We start from the raw sequence: 15,946 nt of genomic DNA on the forward strand, positions 1-15,946 counted from the left end.
TGAGATGCTTATCAAAAGAGGGGCACGCTGTCTCAGCATCTCCATTTTTGATGAGACCTAAACCCCACCCCCACCCCTTAGTGTGACACTAATGGACACTCAAGTTTGGAAACTACTGATTTAGACACAACTCAGAGCTTTTATTAGCTTGCAAAAAGACAATTTGCTTTTCTCTTAAATCAAAAGGATAAATTTTGTAAATGGGGGGTAAAATGGTTTCAATTTTTATTTTAACTACAATTTTAGAAAACCGCATACTGCAAATGTAAAGAATATAAAGAACGGATCTTAGTACCTTGTAGCAATCTAGATGGTCATTCCAATTAAAATCAGTCTTGCTTTTTTTATTCCCATTGCAAAGATAGAAAAACACAGTGCTCAGATTGTAGCTGGAACATTGGCACCCCATATATGTTTATAGAATAAAAGTCTCCATATCAATATAGTGATTAATATTAATGCCATTGAGCTGAGTCATGCAGTTTTTAAATTATATTTGCCTATCCCCAATTTCTCATTTGAATCTAGCAGAACTAATCATACCTCTAATCATACCTCTATATTGTTCAGTTTGACCATCTAACTCATCATTCCTGGCCATAAATGACTTTGGCTGGTTCCCAAAGTCAAATTTATCCTGTCTCATTATTTAACATATTTATATTCTATAAAGTTGCGTGAATGCTGAATTTTAGCAAATACTGAATCATTGCCCCTAAGGGAAATGCTGGGTTAAGTCAACTCATGAACACATAACCTTGTTTCCCATTTATTTCTGTAATGAAGACACTTTATTTATTATAACGCTGAACTCATGGTCAAATAGCAGTGTAACTCCTACCTGAATGAAGCTTATCTAACACATGTATTCCCTCCATAAGGCACATCACAGACTTCTTGTGCTTAGGAACATCAGACAGCACTTCAGCACCACATTCAAACATCTCTTTAAACAGTAAAATCACCAAAAAAAAAGGCACGAAAATGCAAAAATGCACTAAATAGACTACAAAGACTTGTTAATGAGAGCTGAAATAAGAAGGCTAAGCACTGCCTTGTTGGATATCAGTTGGGAACATAAGACAAATTTTTTTTGCTGCTCAGCTCATGCACATGCACGTGCAAATGGCCAATAAAGCACCCTGGATTTCAGGGTTACAAATAAATTTTAGTGAGTGGGCAAATTTGAAAGTAAAGAACTGGTGAATATGAAGGATCAACTGTATGTACTACTACTGATAATCTAAATTAATTATGATCATTTAAAAAATTATTTTTAAGCAACAGCAAAATGAAAACTACACAGTCACCCAAAATAATGTCTTTAAGGTAATATTTCTTTGGTATGTATAAATTGAGTGAGGTGTGTATGTATGTGTGTATTTCCCTCTTCCCCACTCCATACTCAGCTTAGTACTACTTGGAGAATCAGTCTCTAACTGGGCAAATCTGATCCCAACTTGGGTTAGGTTCCGCTGAACGCAAGTTCCCACATTTTTCTCAGTATCTCTACCACTTATCACAACTACATAACCATCTGTTTGCTTATGCCCTACTCACTGGGTTGTAGCCTCCCTACAACCCAGTTTTTTTGGGTTTTTTCTTTTTTTTAGAACATTTTCCTAGTATAAAGCCTTGTTATACATTGCTGTTCAATTAACTTTTACTGAGCGAATAATTCAATGAAATGAGAAATTACAAGGACCTAAAGTATGATGACTATGATATAAAAAGACAAATGGGCAAATTTAATAGAGGTAGAATACATACAATTTGCCAACCAACTTTATGTGGGGGATTTGGAAGGATTTTAGATTGCCCTGGTTTCTTCTTCGTTTTTTTTTTTTGTTTGTTTGTTTTTTTGCGGTACGCGGGCCTCTCACTGCTGTGGCCTCTCCCGTTGCGGAGCACAGGCTCTGGACGCGCAGGCTCAGCAGCCATGGCCCACTGGCCCAGCCGCCCCGTAGCACATGAGATCTTCCCGGACCGGGGCACGAACCCGCGTCCCCTGCATCGGCAGGCAGACTCTCAACCACTGCGCCACCAGGGAAGCCCCTTCGTTGTTTTTTTTTTTTTGGCCATACGGCTTGCGAGATTTTCCCTGACCAGGGAGTGAACCCAGGCCACATCAGTGAAAGCCCGGAATCCTAACCATTAGGCCAAAGGTATGCAGAGTTGTGCTACTAATTAAAGTATAGAATATAGGAAGAGTACATTTGAAGAAAAGATGAGTTCCATTTAGTTTCCTATAACCTCTTCACCTATGCTACTTCTTTATTTTTTTTAAAAAAAATTTATTTGGTTGTGCCGGGTCTTAGCTGTGGCATGCGAACTCTTAACTGTGGCATGCATGTGGGATCTAGTTCCTTGACCAGGGATCAAACCCAGGCCCCTTGCACTGGGAGCGCAGAGTCTTAACCACTGTGCCACCAGGGAAGTCCCTATGCTACTTCTATACTTGGAAAATTTTATTGCTTGATAAAACTGCATTCCTAATTACTACCTGTGTTGGAATAACTTGTTCCAACTATAACGTAAGATCATACAGGGCAAGGTTTATTCACTTTTTGACTCCTAAAAACCTAGCACAACAATATTCAATTGAATTGAATGTGGATGAAGATGTCCAGGAGACAGTTGGATATTCTAAACTGGGGCTTAGGAAAGAAGTCTTAGCTGGAGATAAAGATTTAGAAAAGATCATAACACAGGTGTTATTTTAAAGGGTAGAAGAATAATTTTTGAAAGAATCAAAGACAGAACTTTGGGATACCAGCATTTAGGGGACACATCAATCAAGAGGAAAAAATGAAAAACACTAAGAAGGAACAATCAGAGATCAACCAGGTGAGAATGGTATGGCAGACACTATTGATTATGAACCACAAAGCCATTCCTATCTTCTTTCTGGATAACAGATATCTAGTTTCTTCCAGAATAGAGTAATGAACTCAAGGAAGGTCAGTGCCTCTGCCAGCCCCTGGGGAATGACTCATGGTTAGTTTAAGTCAATCATAGTAATCACATTTCCTTTTGCCAGTGACTGGGGTAGGGGTGGCCAATGAGATGTAAGGGAAATGCTTTGGGGAACTCTGGGGGAGACTGTCTTCCCCATAAAGAGATACCTACCCCAGAGAAACCCCAGCACTGACTGCCTTTCTGCTTTGGGATGATTAAACTACGGTGCTTGCTATCTTACAATCCTGAAGGTAAACATCTGTGACACAGTGAGAATGCTAGAGTACAAAGAAAGCAAGAGGCTGGGTCCTTGATAGTGTTGTTGCATCCCTTAATCAATATTAGAACCATCTATCATTGGTCTTATTGTTAAAGAAATTCTGTTACTTGGAGCTGAAAACATCTTGATATCACTGGTGTCCCGAAACCAAAAGGAGGACAGTGTTTCATGAAGGATATAGGAAAGTCAAGAAGGGTGATAGAAAAGTACCCACTAGAGTGAGAACGATTTTTGTTTCAGTAGTTATAGCTAATCATAGTAAGCACTCAAACACTAACTATGTGCAAGCATTATTCTAAAACTTAATACATATAACCTCATTTAATCTTTCACAACAATCCTATGATGTAGATGGATGGAATTGTGGGCAATGAAAGCAAAAGCCAGAATCCAGTGAATTGCACAATAAGAGAGATATGAAAATAGAATAGTAAATTTAAGCTTTTAAAGAAAGTCATCTGAGGGAAGAAGAGAGAGTTGTAATAAAGTAGGGATAAAGAAGGTTTTAAAGATGCTCAAGTGAGGGACATCCCTAGTGGCGCAGTGGTTAAAAATCCGCTTGCCGATGCAGGGGACATGGGTTCGATCCCTGGTCTGGGAAGATCCCACATGCCACAGAGCAACTAAGCCTGTGAGCCACAACTACTCAGCCTGCGCTCTAGAGCCTGCGAGCCACAACTGCTGAGCCCACGTGCCACAACTACAGAAGCCCACAGGCCCTGGAGCCTGCATGCCACAGCTACTGAGCCCACGCACCGCAACTGCTAAAGCCCGTGCTCTGTAACAAGAGAAGCCACCACAATGAGAAGCCCACACACCACAGTGAAGAGTATCCCCCCGCTCGCTGCAATTAGAGAAAGCCCACGTGCAGCAACAAAGACCCAATGCAGCCAAAAAAAAAAAAGATGGTCGAGAGGAAAAAATATAGAGAGGAAAATGAGATATATATATAAAAATACATAAGAAATGAAATAATTGCTTAATTAAGGTCTCAGAGGAAATAGGAGGGAGGAGGGTTTGGTGCCAAGATTGGAAATAGATGAAATTTGAACAAAATTAGAAGTAGGCCTCTGAGATTAAGAGAAAATAAATAAGGAAAAAATTATAAATTTGAAGGCAAGAGGACTAGGAAGACTAAAAAGTTTATAGATGCTATCAATCCTCTTAAAATTTTTTAAAAAGGACATCTGCAACTAAGGAGTTGAGAATAAAAGTAGGGCATTTGACACAGAATGGTAATGGTTTGACATAGCAGTTAAGTGAACTAGGAAGGCAACTAATCAGAAACAAGTAAAGGATTACTAAATCTCACTGAGGACCCAGCCAAAACCAGAAACCATGATAAGATGAATCAATATTCATTTTATTCATTTCTTCATAAACATTTTATTAAGGATTTTCCATATGCCAAGGCACCTTCCTAGGTACTGGGGATAAAAGATGAACAAAAATTCCTGCCTCATATACTTTACATTATAATGAAGAAGATATAAAGATTTTTTAATAATTAAAAATATTAAAAAATACTATATGGAATGTTGGATGGTAGTAGGTACTAAGGAAAATAAAGTAGGAAAGGGAAATAAGAGAATTAAAATTTTAGATGGGGTGGCCAGAAATGGCTTCACAGAGAAAATAAACATTTGTACCACGACCTGAAAGAGGAAAAGGGAAAAGCTATATACATATGTGGGGGTCATTCAAAAGCTTAGAGGTGAGAGAATGCCAGGCATCTTTGAGGTTTGGTTATTTAAGAATGATGGGGTAGGGGTGGGGAAGGGATTGGGAAATGGTCAGAGAAATAATAGATGTCTAGATCGTGTATAGCCTTGCAGGCCACTAAAGACTTTGACTTGAGTTGAGGGAAGGTGAGAAGCCACTGGAGAGTTTTATGCAGAAAAATGATGGGATTATTTTGGCATCTGGAGTAGAGAAGCATGGTGGGCAAGGATGGAAGACTAAGAATGTATTGCAATAATAGTTCAGGTGATTTGGACCATGATGTAGCAGTGAAGGTCCTACTTTATTTTAAAGGTAGAGTCAATAGGATTTTCTGATGAATCAGATGTGGAATGTGAGAGAAATCAGTAATGACCTCAAGGTTTTTCAGCTTCAGCAAGCTAAAAGAACAGAATTGCTATTTACTAAAATAGGAAGACAGAAGAGCTACAGGAGGAAATTGCAGAGTTCAATATTGGACATATTAAGTTTAAGACGCCAGTTAAGCTTATAAATGGTAATGTCTAATAGGCATTTGGATGAGTTTGGTATTAATAGAGGCAGTACAGAGGGAAGACAAAATATCAGTAGAGGTGAACTTTAAAACCACAAGACTAAAGGAGAGTATACTAGATTGAATGTAGATAGAAAAAAAAAAGGGTCCAAGGAGAGAGTCCTAAGATTTACAAATATAGTAGTAATGATAACTATTACTAATAAGGTAAGGCCTCTCAGCCTCAGGAGTTGAATCTTAATTATTCAAAACGAAGTATGATACTTGCTGGAGTAAGCCACTGATTCAGCTCTGAGCAGCACAAGGTTAATCCAATGAGCAACCAGAGGAAGGAGGTAGTAGTGTTTCCTTGTTTTTAAAGGGAAGAAACTTTCTTTTTCCACTTTACAATCATGCCTGCATAACACTGGGAACTGTGGCAACCATTATGCAATCATTAGGGGCACTAAGCCACATGATGAGGATGGCAGAGGGCAAAGATGAAAAAAATATGGATACCTCATGTATTGTTGAGCTGCTAAATCAACCAGCCCTAGAGTGACTCTGCACCTGGACTTTTTACTATTATTTAATAAGGGTTTTCATTACTTATAGGCAATTGTATCTGGTTACCATAATCTCATTTAATTTTCATAAAAATGCTTAGAGCACAAAGAACAAAATGAGACTCAAAAAAGATTAAACATGGCCAGGTTAAATAACTTGGCACATAGGTAGCAAATGGTGAACTGAAGCTTAACTAACTCCAAAGTCTATTTTAAGTGGTTTAGAGTAGATTTAAAGAGTGGACATAACTGAAAGACAAAGGGGAATGGGAGTTGAGAATTCTTGAAGTGACTGGCAAATAAGGCCAGGAAGTAACAGAGATTGAAAAAAAAGAAAAGTGTCAAAAGACTAGAAGAACAGAAGGAATACATTAGTAAACAGGCTATTAAAATAATAAGAGGTCTTCTTGAGAGAATATTGGAATTGAAGATTTTTATTGTTTGAGTAGTCTGGATGAAGATTAGATGTAGGCTGTAGCTATGAGTAGGGAGGAAATTGCATTTTCAGTGGTCAAGGATTGATTTATTAATATTTACTAGCATCTACTATGTGACACATTATTTTATGCACTTAAGATACAGTGGTGACTAAAATACACCCTGTGGAGCTCACACTACGGTGTGAAAAACTGACAACAAACAAGTAAACAACTAGAACTTTGGTGTGTACGGAGTTTTGGGCCAGCATAATCAGAGGCACTCAGTGGTATCTGATGTTTGATGAAGTTCCCTGGTTGTAGCCGGGCTAGCAACTGAGGCCTTTACTCATAGAGTTACAAATAGAACATTTTACTCAGGGTTACAAACAGAACACAAGAACTGAATGACAATTAGGATGACAATGACTGGCAGTTATGTAATTATTTCAAATAATTTTACATACTCACACAAGGAAATAAATGTTTAAATGAACGAGTGGTCTGATTAAGCTTTTCAATTCTTCAAAGAATTTTTTTTTTGGCCACACCAGGCAGCTTGTGGGATCCTAGTTCCCTGACCAGGGATCGAACCCAGGCCCTTGGCAGTGAAAGCGCCGAGTCCTAATCACTGGACCACCAGGGAATTTGCTAACCCTTTTTAGAGTGATGCAAATTACTATCTGAAAATATAGAGTCTTTCCAAAGTGATTCATGGTTTCATTCAACATTCACTCACTAGAATAAGGTCCATGAGGATAAGGGTATTTGTCTATTTTGTTCACTACTGTATATCTAACACCTAGAACAATGCCCAGCATTTTCACTGAACTGAATAAATGAATAGATTAATAAGCATCCACTAGATGCCAGGTAGTATATTCATCTCAAAAGTAAGTAAGGCAGTTCCTGACTAGTCTGCAGGGCAGAAATAGAGACACAGATGTAGAGAACAAACGTATAGACACCAAGGGGGGAGAGTGGCGGAGGGGATGGTGGTGGTGGGATGAATTGGGAGATTGGGATTGACATATATACACTAATATGTATAAAATGGATAACTGATAAGAGCCTGCTGTATAAACAAATAAAATTCAAAAGTTTAGGGCTTCCCTGGTGGCACGGTGGTTGAGGGTCTGCCTGCCAATGCAGGGGACACGGGTTCGTGCCCCGGTCCGGGAGGATCCCATGTGCTGCAGAGCGACTGGGCCCGTGAGCCATGGCCGCTGGGCCTGCGCATCCAGAGCCTGTGCTCTGCAGCGGGAGAGGCCACAGCAGTGAGAGGCCCGCGTACCGAAAAAAAAATTCAAAAGTTAAAAAAAAAGTAAATAAGGCAGCTCCTGCACTTAAAGAGTGTACCATTTAAAGACTCTAACTAAAATAAAATCTCTTGATCTTCACTTATATCAAAGTACAGTTAAAAAAGCAGGTTGTTAAGAATCTAAAAGTAATACCTCTCCTGGATAAAAGGAATTTATTGTAGACTTCATATGCTTTTATACAGTTTTTTTTTTAATTTTTTTTTTTTTTGGCAGCATTGGGTCTTAGTTGCTACACGTGGGCTTTCTCTAGTTGAGACAAGTGGGGGGCTACTCTTCATTGTGGTGTGCGGGCTTCTCATTGCAGTGGCTTCTCTTGTTGCGGAGCATGGGCTCTAGGTGCGTGGGCTCAGTAGTTGTGGCTCTCGGGCTCTATAATGCAGGCTCAGTAGTTGTGGCTCACGGGCTTAGTTGCTCCACAGCATGTGGGATCTTCCGGACCTGGGATCGAACCCGTGTCCCCTGCATTGGCAGGCGGATTCTTAACCACTGTGCCACCAGGGAAGTCCCGATATGCTTTTAAATTTAGAAAATAAACTACCATGCTATCTTGAAAATTTAGTATTTGTATTATTAGGTACTATAATTAGATAATCTGTTATGAAGAATATTATGGTTAAGTCACAGGAAAATAGTAATTTCAGATACTTTAAAATTTTTTATTCCTTCTTTTCCTTCTCAAGTCCTTTCAAATACACTCTTTTAAAAATGAAGTGAGAATATCTGTTAATATGAAGCAACATAAAAGAACAAACAATCAGAAGGCAAATTCCAAAGAGATCACTGCTATAAATAGACATGGAAATGTCAGGACAGAGAAGCAAAGTTCCACTAAAAACAACAACAAAATTGTATGCCAAGTGAGTTCTATATCTCACACCCACCCATCTTCAGTTAAGGATTTCATCGGCAAAGATCCTCCATCTTCTAGTAATCTATCTCAAAAAATAAATGTGAGTAAAGGCAGATGTCCTGATTTAAAAAATCAGCTGTTTCTGGTTGTGCACAGAGTTTTCTTCCCCTTGTACCTAAGAAGCAGAAAACCTCCATCTGAAACTTAACCTAATCACTGCTGCTTCAAAGAGAACTTATTTCATGAAACAAAGAGCACTGGACTAGGAATCTAGTCTTGGCTCTAGTCTTGCAATTAATCTTGTCACTTTGTACATAGCACTCAAGCAATCTGGGTCACAGTTTCCTCCATAAAATGAAAGAAATGGACCAGACGATCCTCAAAGTCTTTCCAAGTTCTTAGGAAAAGTTCGAGTGAAGCTACTCTTCTGTGCCACCTAGCCTCGAAGGTCCCCAACATTCGTAACCACATATCCAACAATTTGTTTTTAGCTCTAGCTTTGCAGCAAAATAAGTATGATTACATATAAAACTCAATTCAATATTTATCAGGCTTTCTACCAAAAGAAAAGCACTAAGCCATACTGGGCAAGCCGAAGAGTAAAAGCCAGTCCTTGACCACAGCCCTCTCTTACACAGAGGAGAAACGGGAAAGGACAAGATCTTTGTATTCAGAACATTTGCTACAGTCTAGCTGGGGAGACAAATTTTAATTCAGCTTAATTATGTAAATACTTATTAAATACTTTTTGCATAAAGTGTCAGTTTTCAAACTTTGATGAGCATAAGAATCTAAGATGCTTTTTTTTTTGGCCATGCCCCATGGCTTGCGGGATCTTAGTTCCCCAACCAGGGATGGAACCCAGGCCCCTGGCAGTGAGAGCACCTAGTCTTAACCACTGGACCACCAGAATATTCCCCTAAGACACATTTAAAAAAATGTAATTTCCCATAAAAATGATTCACTACATCCAGGTGGGGCCCAGGTATCCACATTTTTAAAAGCACCCCCAGATGATGCTGGTGGCCCTGTTCAATTAACATTGCCATTAGCCTATATCAACAAAAAGTTGATAGGTTCAAAAACAGAAAATGTTTCTAGAGCTTGAGTTCTCAAGACTATATGCCCATAACAACTAGAGAACAAACTGCAAGGCATTAAAAATAAGCAAAAATCTGATGGAGCATATAGACTTTTTATTTCAGTGGTTTTCAAGTGTGGGCTGCACTTAAAAAAATCAACATAGGGGGACTTCCCTGGAGGTCCAGCGGTTAAGACTCTGCGCTCCCAATGCAGGGGGCCCAGGTATCAATCCCTGGTCAGGGAACTAGATCCCGCATGCATGCTGCAATGAAGATCCCACATGCCGCAACTAAGATCCGGCACAGCTAAATTAAATAAACAAATAAAATCAACGTAGGAAGTTTTTACAGATACAGGTATAGACCAGTTAAATCAGAGTTTCTGGGAGTGGTAGTTGTGGCTCAGCTTTCACATTTAAAAAAAATCTCCTTGTAACAAATGCAGACAACCATTAAATTAAGGGCAAGATCACTGGAATTGGTTAGTCAGGTTAAGTTTCATGAAAAAAGATGATTTTTTATCAGACTCTTTACTTGGCTAAAAATTTAATGAAAAAGATAAATGTAACAGAAGAAGTGAAAGGAACCAATGTATAAATAAATGATCTAAGTAGGGGAGGAACAAATAGAGATGCTTTTGACCACAAAATAAAGGGAGACTAAGAACAGTAAATATATGAATTTTGCAAACATTATCACAGGGGCTGTGTGGTAATACAGGGGAAAAATTAAAATTAATCAATCCTATCCTTGTCTTGAGAAGACTTACAATCTAGTTAGTGATGTGTACTACAAACACATAAACCCCCTGAACGATGTATTTGAAAAATAACACTAATCATCATCAAATATACAGGTATATATGTATATATACACACACACCATAAAGCACTATATACTTTAGTAGGGCATATTACTAATCCACCCAGTGCAATTAGCAATACAGAGAAACAAGCTTCTATAATGTTACACAACACACGGGTTTTTTAAATTTTGTAAGTAATCTACTTTTATTACCTTACATTAAGAGTTGTCTTCCCATGAAGAATTTTATCCTAAGTCTTGATAAAAACTAATGCAAATATTTTAAACATCCAAGTAAGAAATACCAAATTGTGACTCATACCCTAGAAATTACAAAGAGATACATTTCATAGATTTTTAATAGATTCTTCCATTCTTTCAAGTCAGGCTGCCTAGGCTCAAATCTCAGCTCTAACATTTACTAACATGTGAGCCTGGGCAAATTCGTTAGCTCATCTGTACCCCAGCAAAATGGAGATTTTAATAGCGCCTATCTCATAAAGCCAATGTGAGGATAAATGAATAAAATACATGTAAAGCACTTACAGTGCCCAGTATATAGTACTTTAGAGTGTGCTATGCAGTAAAGACACAGAAAAAGACATAGCCCTTACTGTCATGAACCTTATAATCTAGTGGGAATTCTAAACAATAAATGATATTATGGTATTATTACCATGATATGGTACATGAATACAAATAGGAATCCCTAAATTTGATAGTTCTGGACAGGTTTTCTGGAAAAATGGAAAATTTTCAACAGGCAACAGTGAAATGGAAGAGGTGAGGAGTGTTCCTGACAAAGTGAAAGATATGTGCAAAGGCCCAAGGGCTCTACAGTTATGAGTAGGTGGGAATGACAAGGATGGCAAAAGGCTGGATTTATGGCAAATCAATGGTCATGAGCAATATCCTAGAGGATTTGTCAATGCTCTAACAGCCTTTCAATCAGGACATACTATTAAATCTGACATCCAAATCAGAGAAGAAATTTCTAATAACTGAGGGTGAGATGATACTATGGTGACTTCTGAAAGAGAAAAGACACAAATCATGGTGTAAAAACATAAGACATTTTTATTATCGTTTACTTTTCAAAAACAGATTAAACTGCCGTCTCTGGTATGCTGGTAAAAAGAAGTTATGTGACTTACCAAAGGGCACATGGGTCAGACTTGAATCTAGATCCTCTGGGACCAAGTCCAGAGTTCTTTTCACTACATGGGGCTGCCTCCAGTTTCAGACACTAGTCAAACTGTTGTTCTCCACAAAGTTCCCAAGTTACATTTGTGTTAACAACTTTGTCCTTTGTAATGCAAGTACTGATAGTTCTTGCTTCCATTCACACAGTCTGAAACAGAATCCTACAAACTCAATCAGAAAGGATACAAAAGTCATTAAGACCAATGACCAACATTAATGATCAAATACCCTAAAACAACATCCTGGACCACTTACTTTACTTTGAACTAACTGGCCACTTTCCTCCTCACATTTAACCTGAATCTGTTGTGACTGTGCACTGAGAAAATACAGGCCTGGTTCAAATGACACACAGAATACAGCATAAAGTTATCAGCTCCTTTTGGCTAAGAGTTGTTAGGAGGTGGGTGATAGATATAAAGATGAGGGAGGAAGTCTGTACAATTTTGCCACTCTAAAATGCCTATCCAAAAAGCTATAATGGACTTTTTCTCCAATAGCTATAAAATAAGAATCTGTTAATATTTCACACAGATTTAACTAATCCAACAGTGGAAAGTTATGCTGAGAAAGAATCAGTCATTTGGTAACCAATAAATCAGAAGGTAAAATGAAGAATGTTGCCAGTACATTCCAACTTGTACTATCTTTACTAATCTTTTTACTCTGTTATTTGATAAAACTGAATGCCCCAGCTAGACTTTTATAAGCTTAAAAACATTGACTTTTGCTTCATCCTGAGAATGAAATATGGAATACTAATTTCTATGATAAGACAGTGCTATAAAATAGAATTCAGCTTTAAATTTACCCAATCTCTCAAAGCACAATAAACCAGTTTTAGATTAGCTATGATACATCCACTTTTAAGAGGATTTACATTGCAAAGGGAAATGCATTTAGTCAAGAAAAGTCTGATTTCATCAGTTATAATGAAATTATCTAGAGTAACCAGCAAACTACAAATGGCTTTGAGAAGACTGAGTGGACTCAGAACTAATTCACATATAACCAAATCAAGTCACTGGTTATAGTTTTCCTACAATTCAGTTGCTGTTACAAGATCCTGGGTTTTACCAAAACTAAGATTTGAACATAGATGTTTAATCCAAAAAATTTATAGAAGTGGAGTACCACGGATTATCCTTTCCTAATTATGAAATACCAGAAGCCAAATTCTATGTTTAATAAAGCCAATTTCCATTTGATAGCACTTTCCAGTTTCTGAAGAGCTCACAGAGATACCTCATTTGAGGATACCAATGCAGGTTATGATCATTATGTAGATGAGAAATCTGAGACACAGAGTCTAAGTTCACTTGACCAAGGTCACAAAATCAACTAAAATGTAGAGATGGATTTTTTTCGACATTCATTCATTCAACAAATATCTAGAAAGCTAAGACTATGTGTTAGAGACTAGTCAGTGGTAGAGACAGACAAGGTCCTTGCTCTCCAGCAGTTTACAATCTAATGGAAGACAGACAATAAACAAGTAAACACATACGACATAATTTCCGATAAATTCTATAAAGAGAACATGGTAATTGGAGAGTGATTGCAGAATGGCACAACAGAGGTCAGAGATGGTCTAGGGAGATGACATCTGAACTGAGACCCAAATGATGAGGGCAAATCATCCATGTGAAGGTCTATAAGAACATCTGAATCAGGCAGAGGAAGATGCAAGCATAAAGCCCTAGAGGCAGGAATGTTCTTGGACAGCAAGGTGGCTCAAATAGAATGAGGAGCAGGAGTGTTTAGATAGTAGCCTGATTACATGGCGCCCTGAGGCCATTCCAGGAGATGGGATTTAAAGTGCAACAGGAAAAAAAAAAAATTAAAAAAAAAAAAATAAAGTGCAACAGGAGAGAAGACTAGGTGAGATGATCTATGTTTTAAAGAAAGCTTTTAAGCTGCTATATGAAGAAACAATTGTAATACATTCAAGTAGAGGCACCCTTGAGCTTCAAGAGTACTGGTAATGGTCTACTTTTTGGAGAACATTCCTGGAAAGCAGATACATGGGTGCTTGTTACATTTGAGACATTACATACATACATTATATACTTCGCTGTACAAAATTTCATAATTTTTAGAAGTAAATTGTAAAGATGTTAAGGGTGGAAGCAGAAAAAACAACTAGAATGCTACTGTAACAGCCCAAGACTGAGGTGACGGTAACTCAGGAGTAGTGGAATGTGGAATATACCTCTGAAGTAAGGTAAATAGGTCTTCTTGATGGAAAAATCAGGGGCAGCAATCAAGGCTGACCAGCGGTTCTCACTGTGGAGTGATTTTGCCTCCCAGGGGACATCTGCAATCTCTGGAGACATTTTTGGTTGTCATAATTGGTATGGGGGTTCTCATATTGGTACAGGTTCTACTGGCATCTATGGGTAGAGGCCAAGGATGCTGCTAAACATACTACAATGCACAGTAGTGCTATAAAATAAAAAATTACTTGGCCATAAAGTGTCAATAGTGCTAAGGTTGAGAAATCCTGATCTTGACTGATTGCAAATGGTTCCCATCCTAGAATACCCGTACTTCCAGGAGACTCTACCAAAAAAAACTAGAAATGGAGGTCTTTACTTATTTTCAATGTTTAGAGATAACTAAAATTGTGGTATACATGAAACAAAGTTTATTTCTTTGGAGGTAAATTATATCACTCTGTGACTAACACTATGTTGATCAGGACTAACTGGTATATGTCTAATTAATAACATGAAAAAATCAGTTAATGATTAATAAATGCCATTTATTGGACAGACTTGCTCAAAGCACAGCTGAAGAAATCCTATTTAGCAATACCACCCAACACTGCTTATACAGTTTTTCTTTTTACCAGTTATGCTTAAATCTGTAGTCCAACACATTCACTGCTTTTCCAAATACAAATTCCCCCCCAAATCGAAATAGATGGCTATGCACACTGAAGGACATAATCAGAGCTGTAAATGGATAAAATGGTAGGAAAAGCTAATTATGGGAAAATGATGGCCCACTTGTACCTGTGTGCATGTAATTGCTATCAGACTTACTTTGGGCCTTGAGCAAGTGGATACATTAATTTCAGGTATAAGTAAGACTGCAGCACACGTTTCTCTTTATTACTCTAAGACTAGCAATGGGCAAAGTACTCTTTGAGACCTAACTCACTAAACACAAAATACCAAAGTTGGTAAAGTTCATTTTACCTCATTCTTTGTTATCTAAAGGGAAAGAATTTGGGGGAAAAGTAAAATCACTGTGATCGACTCCTAAAGCATTCTAATGGGCCTGAAACTACTACCACTAATGCAGTAAACTACGTGCCGCGATATGCTCCAGAAAGAAATTACCTGATAACTGAAGTAGATAACAAAAAACAAAATAATCAATATCATCATCTAGTCCCGGGATGACAATACAAAACATCAGAGTTCTCACAGGTTGCGGCTGAGGGAAACTATTTCGAAGAAGCCACAAAGCCAATTTTGGTCAAGAAATGGACGCCGTTTCTTATCTATAAGGACCTCAATAAAACTGGCCATGGATACATACGATACTAGGTTACTGAGTCTGGCTAAAACTGAATTTTAGGAACAATTACATTTTTAAAAGGTAAAGAAAAGGGCAGTCATATCGTCACAGCCTCATCCAAAGAATTTACACAATAACTTAGAAATCAGCTCGAGAACGAAGGCCTCCGGCCTAAATTCATCCCCACTTGTGACAAAACTCAAAACTGACAATCTAGAAGTAAAATGCAGGGACACTTCACTACCCTTAAAATCATGCCGCGTTCCCGCTATGCCGGGCGGACGTTTTCGGGAGTATCACCGCGCGGCGGCCAAAGCGCGCGTCTCCCACATGCCCTCCCGGCGGCACGCTCTAGACACTGCTGCGCCGCCGTTACGCCTATCAACATCCCCCACTTCCCCATTAGTACACAGAATGACCCTGGGCGGAAAGTCCACCCATTCTACCTCCTTGAGGCGGCGACCGATAAGAAACTACTCCTTTCCTCCAGCCTTTCAAAAATTCAAGCAGACGGCGGCCAGCTCCCCAGTCTCTCCACTAACCCAGAGGGATAACCGCACCACCTCAACTCAAAAACGCGCATAGAGGAGGCGCCAATAGAAACCCCATTCTCGCGAAATCTAAAGACAATTCTCGCGATATCTCGCTGCCTGGCTTTTTCCAGCCTCACCCCCACACCAGCGCGTTGCTTCAAAACATCGCGAGATTTTCTTCTTTAAGTCTCC

The 15,946-nt window shown here is 38.6% G+C and overlaps 1 protein-coding gene across 5 annotated transcripts in view; it reads right to left on the reverse strand.

Moving 5' to 3' along the window:
- The window catches only part of DNAJB4 (DnaJ heat shock protein family (Hsp40) member B4), a 43,683-nt gene extending 27,794 nt beyond the window's left edge, over positions 1 to 15,889 (reverse strand). Inside the window, exon 1 of one of the 5 annotated variants that reach the window (XM_022581035.3) lies at positions 15,668 to 15,889. The gene's annotated coding sequence lies outside the window, so the exon portion shown is untranslated. Of the gene's footprint in view, positions 1 to 11,644 lie in introns of all 5 variants that reach the window. The other 4 variants (XM_089920734.1, XM_089920731.1, XM_089920725.1 and 1 more) reach the window with 4 other exon arrangements.
- Between the last annotated feature and the right edge of the window lie 57 nt (positions 15,890 to 15,946).

The sequence above is a fragment of the Delphinapterus leucas genome, chromosome 1, assembly GCF_059928025.1.
Source record: "Delphinapterus leucas isolate spDelLeu-1000000601 "Yukka" chromosome 1, BTC_Dleu_Yukka2, whole genome shotgun sequence".
NCBI classification, from domain to species: Eukaryota; Metazoa; Chordata; class Mammalia; order Artiodactyla; family Monodontidae; genus Delphinapterus; species Delphinapterus leucas.